Source organism: Podarcis raffonei, chromosome 3 (genome assembly GCF_027172205.1).
Source record: "Podarcis raffonei isolate rPodRaf1 chromosome 3, rPodRaf1.pri, whole genome shotgun sequence".
NCBI classification, from domain to species: domain Eukaryota; kingdom Metazoa; phylum Chordata; class Lepidosauria; order Squamata; family Lacertidae; genus Podarcis; species Podarcis raffonei.
Window position 1 is genome coordinate 106283317 of NC_070604.1, and position 10703 is coordinate 106294019.

Consider the following 10703-nt stretch of genomic DNA (forward strand, 5'->3'; position numbering starts at 1 on the left):
TCTATGATTCTATGATTCTACTCTTTCTATGGAAAAAAATGTGAAATAAAGAGTAATATTTTTTAAAAAAATACTGAAAGAAAGGGAGAGAGAGAGAGAGAGAGAGAGAGAGAGCACTTGATGGATTTTTTTCAAAAAGTTTATCCCTTCTGGGGGTGTTTTTAATCCCTTCTGATTTAAAAAAAAGTTTTAACTGCCTTTGTGAAGGATGGAAAAGAGCAGGTCACATGGGATTCTCTCTCTCCCCCTCTCTGGGCCTTTCCAGATTGGTGGGTGGGGTTTTTTTGTGGGAAGAATATCAACACAGAGCCTAGGACTTGCCGATCAGAAGGTCAGTGGTTCGAATCCCCGCGACGGGGTGAGCTCCTGTTGCTCGGTCCCTGCTCCTGCCAACCTAGCAGTTCGAAAGCCGTCAAAGTGCAAGTAGATAAATAGGTACCGCTCTGGCAGAAAAGTAAACAGCGTTTCCGTGTGCTGCTTTGGTTCGCCAGAAGCAGCTTAGTCATGCTGGCCACATGACCCGGAAGCTGTACGCCGGCTTCCTCGGCCAATAAAGCAAGATGAGCGCCGCAACCCCCGAGTCGGTCATGACTGGACCTAATGGTCGGGGTTTCCCTTTACCTTTACTTTAACAATGCATTAGTGATGCATTTATACTGGACCATCCACACATCATTCTGTTTTATTAGCACAACAAAAGGAGCACCCCCCCCCACAACCTCGAACATTTGTGGTATTAAAGGTTACAGGATTTTAGCAGGAAGTTACGGGGTATGCACCGGTTGCAGCAGGATGTCCACCATGAAATTATAGCAGGTGCAAACAGCAGGGAAGGAGGGGTTGTATATACTACCCAAATACTATCATGAGCACAAATAATCATGCATGCTGTCTGAAGGGTCCTCTCTCTCGAGAGGAATTCCACACAGAGAGACATTGTGTGCCTGGGGAAAAGTCCTGTTCCGTATTGCCATGAGCTATAACTCTGGAAGCCAAAGTATAGTCATACCTTGGTTCTTGAATGGAATCCATTCCGGAAGTCCGACGTTCGAAAAGTTCGAAAACCAAGGCGTGGCTTCTGATTGGCTGCAAGAGCTTCCTGTACTCAATCGGAAGCTGTGTAAGACGTGGCAGACTTTCGGGTTCCAAAGACCCAAAACTGGAGCGCTCACTTCCAGGTTTGTGGCGTTCAGGAGCCAAAACGTTTGAGTCACAAGGCGTTCAAAAACCAACGTACGACTGTACTCTGAAAGGGCATCATCAGTAACAACTGGACCTGAAATTTCTGAATTTATCAGTTCAGGTCTACTTCAATGCAGGCAATACTTTAGAGATTTCAGTGGCGTGTGGTGAAATTTTTCATAGGGGAACAGTTAGCGTGAGAGGTGCTGGTTTGTGAGGGCAACTGCGGGGTGCGACACTGCACACGTGATGTTGTGACATCCCCACGTTGTCGCATGCGTGAGCATCACACTTCCCTCTCTCAGCTGGACAGAAGCTTCCTGGGCTTTGGGAAGGAGACACCTTCTGACAGGAAGGTGCTGGGAGGGCTCTTGGACTCCATCAAAGCATCGCACCTCCCTCCCTAAGCCAAACAGAAGCTTCCCAGGCTTTAGAAAGGAGGTGCTAGGTTTTAATAATACAGTGCTTTAATTTACCGGGAACATTTAGGGAACTAGCCTAGTCCACTGACCGCACGCCACTGAGAGATTTCCCAGTGGGGTTTTATCAACATGATGCACATTCTATGCTCACGCTTGTAGAACATAGAGAGCGGAGTTTTCTCCCGAAAGCAGCACTCACACTTTTCATACTCTCAGCCCTCTCTAGCGTGCCTTGTCAGTCGTCTGAAATGATTTATGATGAGCCGGCATATTTGTCCTGAACAGATCTCTGAACAGAAAGATTGTGTTTGCGAACGCTGAGGCATGCCAGTCCACAAGGAGTTGCCGTTCTATGTGCCACTCAAAAACATGCACAGGCATGAGACTCCCAACGCTTCTAACCTCAGTGCCAGAAACATCTTAACTTTGTGTTTTCTATTTGTCTCAGCACCTCCAGCAGGGAATGCCTGATGGGCTCTGTGACTAATAAGCAGATAATTCTACTCCTCATCAGAGACACAAGCGTAGAAGCATCTTGCCTGATTCCTCTTATCTGCGAAGGCGGCTTTCAGGATCTGAGGTACCCACAGCGAGAGGGAAAAGAGGCATCCATTTGTGAGGCTGGATGCAAAATGGAGTGTCTGTTGCATTCTCTGGAGCTGTGATGCTTCAAAATAAGCAGAAGGCTTTTAAAAAATAAAAGGCCCTCAAAGAAGCTCTACCAATTACTTGGCCCACCATGGTTTATTGAACACAATGGAATTAAATGCACATTGTGGCAATGGTACAAGGCATGGAATGAGAGGAAAAGGGAGCCTTTCTCTTCTCATTGTGGACCATGCAAGCTTAACCATGTGGATGCCCTAACCGTGGTTTTAAGATTGGAGAAAGTTTAAGTAGTGGCTAAAATTACATTGCCTTATGCCAAAAACCTAAGGGAAACAAAATCTTGCAAAGTCCTTGGGACATTACATTACTCATCACACAGATATTTTGAGAATTACACAGAAATTCTTTCCTTCTCTAGAGCGTCCAAATATGATTTTTCAAGCAAACAACTGCAGAGGATTTCCTCCTTCTCTCCCCATGGATTTCTTTGTGGCAGCTTTCCCCAACATGGTGCTATCTCCAGGTATTGTTAGACCACATCTCCCATCACATTGTCTAGAGATGAAGGGAGTTGGAGTCCACATTTGGGAAGGCCGATTTATGTTGTTCTCTGGCTAAAGTGGAGATTCCGAACCACAAGGCCCAAGAGAGAAAATCAACTGTGCCCTGAAGAGAAGGCCAGGCTAGGCAGCTCATACTATGGATCCTGAAGAGATCCCTACCCTAGGGGCCCATGGTAATTCAGCTGGTGGAGTTCACCCCCTAACTTCCAGCTTAATTTACTCCCTCATCTAAGGGGAAGGCAAGAGAGGAGGAATCCAGGCCTGGAAGGTCATGCCATCAGACTCTGAAGTCACCACACACTCACCCCAAATTCCGTATTGGCCCGGATATAAGCCGCACCCGGATATAAGCCGCACCTTTAAAATTCAAGAGGAAAAAATGAAAAAAAGACAATACCCAAATATAAGCCACTCCCTTAAAATTCCGCAGGCACTCACACCCGTTCTGTTTTACCATATGTCCATTTCAGCAGCAATATCTTAAAAGCCAATTTTTGTAAGGTCACAAATTTAAGATGCACTTTAACTTTTCACAGTCAAATTTAGGGGGGGGGGCAGTGAGGCTTATATTCAGGCCAATATGGTAATTATGCTGTTTTTATCTTTTGCTCTGTATTCTTTTGTCTATTGATACTTTTTTTCCCTTTCCTTCTTTTTTCACATTTTAATTGGTTAACTGCAGAGTTTCAGCACTAAGTATATATGATCAACTGGTAGATGGTGTCTTGCCCCTAAACTCAGGTCCAAATCCATATTCAGATGTAGATTCTAGGGCCATGGTTTCCAAAGTGGGGCACACGCTCCACAGGGGGGCAATTCGATTTTTAACAGGGGCAATTCAAGAATGAATTATTAACAGTGAATGGCATTTTAGGCTTCCTCCACGTGAATAGGAGTTCACTTTTTGAATAATAAGAATTATATGTCAAGGGGGGGCATCAGGATTTTAGAGATGCTTAGGTGGGGCATGGCAAAAAGAAAAAGAAAAGGTTGGGAACCACTGTTCTAGGGTGAGCAGGTGTCATATATCAGAGAGGCCAACGTTTTTACTCTTGGCAGCCATTTTTAGCTGCTCCTTGTGGAAGAAGCTCCCTGTGGAAGAGAGAACAAGCAAAACTGCATTTGCCAAGATACTCTCTCCTCTTCAGCTATTACAGGTATGTAGCAGGAGTCCTGCTCTCCTTTGCTCCTTGGGCAACTAGACATCTCAGACATAGGAATAAAAAGCATGTGGCTTTTGTATGTGGATTTCACACCTCCCTCAATACAACCGAAAGTACCCGTGGAGAGAAGCTCCAAGGTTTCAGCAATACCTGCAAAAAAAAGAAAGAACTGGTTGAACTTGTTGCAGATCTTCATCATCCTGTAATTCAGAGGTGGGAAACCTCAAGCCAGAAAGACAAATGGAATCCTCCAAGGCTCCCTGTCTGACCATTAGGACCCTCCTCACAACACTGCCCCTTTCCAAATTATTTCTATTCATTTTCCAAATTATTACAAAGCAAACCAGATTAAGTAAATTTAATGCAATGTCTTGAAAACAGGTTTCCCGCTCCGGTTCCAAGCATGTGATCATCATCATTTCCTTGCATAACCGCATTGTTTCGTATTTAGAGTCCTGTTGACATCCTTCACTGCCCCTTTCCAGGACACATCCTGGTTTCTACTCCAGCTGATCATTATACGAACTGATAATTGGTGCTTCAGTTTGCATTCCCCCTCTTCCCTCCTTGTCCTTTTCCTCATGTTTTTTTTTTAGATTATAAGCCTATGGGCAAGGACTGTCATGTTTTAACTGAACAGCAGGGTAAATGCTCTAAATAAATAAAGCAAATGAAAACAACCCACCTCACATGCTCTGCTTCTTCCCTTCCTGGAGTTTTTGCCTGGCTGGAACATGTCGAAGTCCGAAAATGCTTCTTGGTTCACAGAGAGGGGTACATGTGTGCAGAAACTAGCCTAATGAACAAAGAAAAAATGTGTGGTTGTTGTTCCTGACCCTGCAGACTACTGGCAGGTGGCCCCTTCTGGTTGCCCAGACGAGAATGCAGCCTTTGCTCTGGAAAAGGTTCCTCACCCCTGCTCTAAGCCATATTTCCTCTCTAGCAAGTGAAGCAGAAACAGACATTCACAGAGACACTCCTGACATTCCTGAAACAGAATACATGCGATGTTACCACTAGGGTATGGTTTTACTAAATAAACAGTCTACTTAGTACTTTTTGTTTAGAGCTTTTAAAATCTGCCCCACAGTCCCTTTCTTTTTTTGCCCCATCTGGCAGAAGCACGCCCACGGCATCAAGTCAGTGGACTAAAGGCCCACAGGAAATGCTGCAGATTATTCCGTAAGGGACACTCAACAGATGCAGCGCAACCGGGAAGCTGGGAGCGAATCCTGTGGCCTGTAACATCTGCTGTCTGCACAAAAAACACCCCCCCCCCCTCATCCAGAGAAATGTCGGATCAGCAGCTTCTCTGCAGAGACTCAGTGACACCCAGTGGCTGCTTTGGTTGAAGCTCTCTATATTTATATCTGACACCCACAATTATATTGGATAAGAACATGGCAGAGAGAAGCTCTCCTGCTGGTGAGATCAGGCTCAGCCTCACCATTAGCTACAGCAACAACCCCCAACCTGATTCCCCCTCCATTATACAACTCCCACTAGCCATAGCCAGCGTAGTCCACGGTCAGGGATGATGGGAACTGTAGTCCAACAAACATCTAGAACTCCGGGTTGGCTTAAGTCCGAGCTGGAGTGATAGCGGCTGCCTCAGCTTGCTGTTTTCAGGTGCCTTTAAAGGTTACTTCATATATTATGACATTGTTGCTCTTTAATCATAGGGAGGCGGGAAAGTATCGGAATGATCTGCCCAATGGCTTTGGCTAGCCTTGGCTGGAGCCTTCTCCATTGCAGAACCTGGTGTTGCCCATGGCAACCCATTTGACTTTGTAGGCCCAGGCTTAAGCATAATAAGCATAATAAGCACAAATACAAGATGGGTGACACCTGGCTTGAGAGCAGTACATGTGAAAAGGATCTAGGAGTCTTGGTTGACCACAAACTTGACATGAGCCAACAGTGTGACGCGGCAGCTAAAAAAGCCAATGCAATTCTGGGCTGCATCAATAGGAGTATAGCATCTAGATCAAGGGAAGTAATAGTGCCACTGTATTCTGCTCTGGTCAGACCTCACCTGGAGTACTGTGTCCAGCTCTGGGCACCACAATTCAAGAAGGACACTGACAAACTGGAACGTGTCCAGAGGAGGGCAACCAAAATGGTCAAAGGCCTGGAAACGATGCCTTATGAGGAACGGCTAAGGGAGCTGGGCATGTTTAGCCTGGAGAAGAGGAGGTTAAGGGGTGATATGATAGCCATGTTCAAAGATATAAAAGGATGTCACATAGAGGAGGGAGAAAGGTTGTTTTCTGCTGCTCCAGAGAAGCGGACACGGAGCAATGGATCCAAACTACAAGAAAGAAGATTCCACCTAAACATTAGGAAGAACTTCCTGACAGTAAGAGCTGTTTGACAGTGAAATTTGCTGCCAAGGAGTGTGGTGGAGTCTCCTTCTTTGGAGGTCTTTAAGCAGAGGCTTGACAACCATATGTCAGGAGTGCTTGGCAGGGGGTTGGACTCGATGGCCCTTGTGGTCTCTTCCAACTCTATGATTCTATGATTCTAGTTCCCCTGGGAAAGGGCAGGCCCAATACATTTTGGCACCTGAGGCAAACCACAAAATGGTTCTCTCTCCCCCAAATCAGGGAAGAAGGGGGCGAGTGAAGATTTACTTCAGGAACAAGGAAGGAAAACAGGTCTACATTGGGAACGGAGGGGGTGTCAACTTTTCCCTTTTCTTGCGATGAATCCTATTCGGAATAAGGAAATTTCCCTTTAAAAAAGGGAAACATTGACAGCTTTGAATCCAGCCTCTGAGGAGTATGTCACAGCTTTTGCTGCTGCTGTGCCACTGGTGGAAGCAGCAAACGATGCATTCCTGGAAGACTGCTTCTGCTGCCCCTGTGGATCCTGCTGCCTGAGGCGGTTGGTCACCTCACCTTGTCTCATCGTAGGCTGGTCCTGCCTGGGCAGCTGCTGGCTCCCTAGCACCCAAGCAAGGGCCACGGGTATACTGATGCCTGTCCTACCCTGCCATGCTGGGTAGCTGAGTGGGCTTAGGACCAACCCACCATTTTTATTTCCCACAAAACTACAAAGGACATTCTTCTCCTTGATACTAGGGTGGAACTGCATGTTATGAGACAAGCACAGATTTACTGCAACACAAGCAGCTGTCAAAGATGAAGGCTAGCTGGATAGGAGACACAAGACAAACTTTATAGCACACACAACTCTGCTCTCTGGCATTTTCCCACTGCTCTCTGCCTTCCAGTACATCACACATGATGTAACTATATCCCTTCCACTGATTCTCTCCTGTCAAGGCCTTCTGCCCTGACATTCATGCCATCTCCACAAATGGAGGTTTGGGAGCAGGCATTTACTGAGGTGACATCGAGTTCTGTCCATATTCTCATCCTTTCTATGCCAAGATAAAGCTAAAATAGTTAACTAATCTGCATTTAAGAGTATGATTTTATGGAGTGCCTTCAAGTGCAGCGGCAATTCCAATCTGTACAAGTGATTGTGGGACCATAATCCATTAGTAATGCCAAGTACCTCTTTTGAAAACTAGACGGATCCAGCCAGTTTCTGAACCTGAAAAAGCATAATCAAGCGAAGTTCTGAATGTGCAAACCATGTTTCGTCGTTCTATCTTATTTTTCTAGGGAAATATTAAGTTTCACAGGGGGTACACAAATCAGTGAGCTGAGCGAAAACAAGTGAGCAGGCTGTGCTCATATTAAAACTTTAAATGAAAACCCCTATCTAAAACACGCATGCCAACATTCATGGCTACTTGAAGGTCAAGGGACATGTCACATTGCCACTAACAAATAACTGAGCAATCAGCGCTCAGCCAACAGATGAGGTTTTGTGAACAACCACCTAGTCATTTTAGTGAAACACAAAGGAACAATCACGGTGTTGTTCAAGAGAGCACAGTTAGTTGACTTATCCCACCTGCCCAATCTGTCTGATGTCGGCAGCATATATGTGTCTGCAGTAGTTTCAGCAACTCAATTTTATACCACTAATGGGAACATAGTTAAGGTTTGGAGGCTTAATTATCATCTGGAACCACAGTAACAGCTGAGAGCTCAACTGAAGTCATGAAACAGGCGAGTGCATTGGAATGAAGAAACTCAGGCACCACCAGGTGTGAGTCAGGATGCTGGGAAGCACAATCACATATCCCTGAAGGAAACTGCCCAAAGCTGCTTTTCACACTGGCCAGTTTACGCCTGACAGAAACCTCAAATCAGCCCTCAGTGCTTAACCAGAAGTAAATTCTCCCTCTACAGCTAAGAATAATCCTCGGGTAGTGCCACATTCTCTCTGTGTTCTTTCCCGCATACGATTGTCAGTGCCAGATTGTTTCTGTGGAAGAAAAAAATCTCTCCGAACTGCTGTTTCCGTTTCTGATTGCCTTCTCCGCCTGCTGTTGATGCCACACTGGCTGTTCACAAAGGGAATCCCTTGAGACCTAACTCTTGGTGACTGAATGTGCCCACGCTTAATCCTTTCACAAACCTGTCACTCACTGCTGGATTATCCATGCCCAAGGGAAATCCTTTCAAAGGCCCTGCCTGTTGCTTGATTGCCTTCAAGGAAAACCCTATCGAACCTCCCGCCTGGTACCAGGCTGGGCCCCAAAGAAGCCCTCTCAAACCTGAAATTGGGCATCCTGCTGCCAAAAGAGAAAATCCACTGCTTATCTTGTTTAGCACTGACCTCTCACTGGAGGCTTAAGCCTGTACAAAAAGAAGTGTTGGGGTGAGTTTTGGGCTGACTTCTTTGGGATTCTGCAACCTGTATTAATTATGTAAACAGATCAGTCTCTCAGAATGCTATGATTCTGCATAATACCAATTTCTTTGCTTCTGCAGTGTGATCACAGATACACACAGCCCTGTAGAATACTATGTAAACCAGGGGCAAGCAGAAGGCAGATTTCTAGATTATTTGCAAGGGTTTTTGACTCCTGCATATTTAACAACGGCAAAAACAAAACAACTTCCTTTGTCTCCAAATTGGGCCGCTTTGAATTCCTGGTTCATAGTAACCCAGATGTAAATATGTACTTAAACATGCTGTTCATTCTCCAGTGTATGCCATATGGGGCACACAAACTAATTGGTTTCACCCCCTAAACCACCATTTTGCATCTAGCTCCAGCAGAGCATCAGGTTCTAGTAAAAATCAACAACTGTAGATCCTGCAAGTCTCGAAGTTGCGTATGCCTGCAGCTTCTGCTTCTGTAAGATGCAAGAAGACTTGAGATTGATGTCCTGGGGAACTCTGGAACTGTTAACCTAGCAAGGACACAGGGAGTTGTCTGTTTGGTAAAGCTTTTACTAGGCTGGTCAATGCATCACAATAACTAGCAACTTGTGTTGACTTCACATCATTACCATAGCCTGTGAGCCAGGCATTTACATGTCTATAGTTGCATGTACAAGAACTTGCTTACCACTAAGAATTTGGGAAACTGAAGCAGCCATTAGTTGTACTAGATCCGTCTATTTTATTTATGCAAATGTGCTCACTCTACATGGCACTTCAGAGTGCATGAAGAAGGAAGCATAGGAAAGAGGGAAGAGGAAGTGCTCCAAGTATCTTAAGAGTCTAATACTTTCTCCACATTTGAGCATTATTTAGCTGTTAATCTGCTGTTCCCCCATTCAAATTAATAGCTCACATCTGTATGTGTATGAATTTGTATACGAGGAGTACCTTTGATCTTTCTTGTTCGTATGGGTGGTTTGTCCCTGCCTTCAAAATTGTTGCTTCTATCAAGGAAGTGCTGCCAAGGAATGTGCACAACTAGCTGCACCAGCACCTTGGGTTTTTCTTGCCCAGGAAGTGTGCAAAAGCACATGGTCAGGCAATTGTAAATTCTCAGCAGTTTTCTTGTTTTGTGCAAATCTGAGGGACCACAATTAAAAAAAAAAGTCTGTATATCTCTGGATCAGAAGTGCGCTGGAAAAAGGAAATGAAAATGATTGTAAATTCTCCATGCACACACTTTTCAGATTGCTGCTCAATATCTGGTGTACTGTAGAAGTTTTTTTATGTGGTTTGCTAATGCAGTTTTCTGGTTTTGTGCAAATCTGAGGAATCAAAGGAAAAACTTACATCACTCACAGTATCTCCCAGGAAATAAAAAATGAATTCCAACTTGCCAGAAGCCATTTTGCAGAATTTTCCAAAAGACTCACAGAAACAGTTTCTTAATCACAAAATAATGTTTGTGTATCAGAGACCTAATGTTTTAACTTTGCTACCTTATTTTTGCAACCCGAATATATCGCTTATGTCATTTTAGTTTTCTGTAACGGGAGTTTTGATACTGAAACGGCACTGTTTTATTTAGCTTTGTATTACATTGTTGGCATTCCTTTGATTTCCTTGTTTGTTTTTGCATTTAATTTTTGAGATGAAAGGAAAAAGCTGGATAGGGAGTTTAAGAAAATTAAAGGAACCCATGTAATAGTTTCACTCTGGAACAGAATTATATATTTGGACCACTGGTGCCTTCTAGTTAGTCTGCAACAGGATCTGGCAGCGCTCAGATCCTGTTAACAGCCATTCTATGCTTGTGTGTGCTCGTGCTGCTTTATACCAAGTCAAACCGTTGCTCTATCTAGCTCAGTATTGTCTACACTGACTGGCAGCAGTCCTCCCGGGTTTCAGATAATTAGTCTTTCCCAGCCCCGCCTGGAGATGACGGGGATCAAACCTGCGACCTTTTGCATGCTCTGCCAGTTAATGTCCCTTCCCTGCACCAGGGGCTAAGT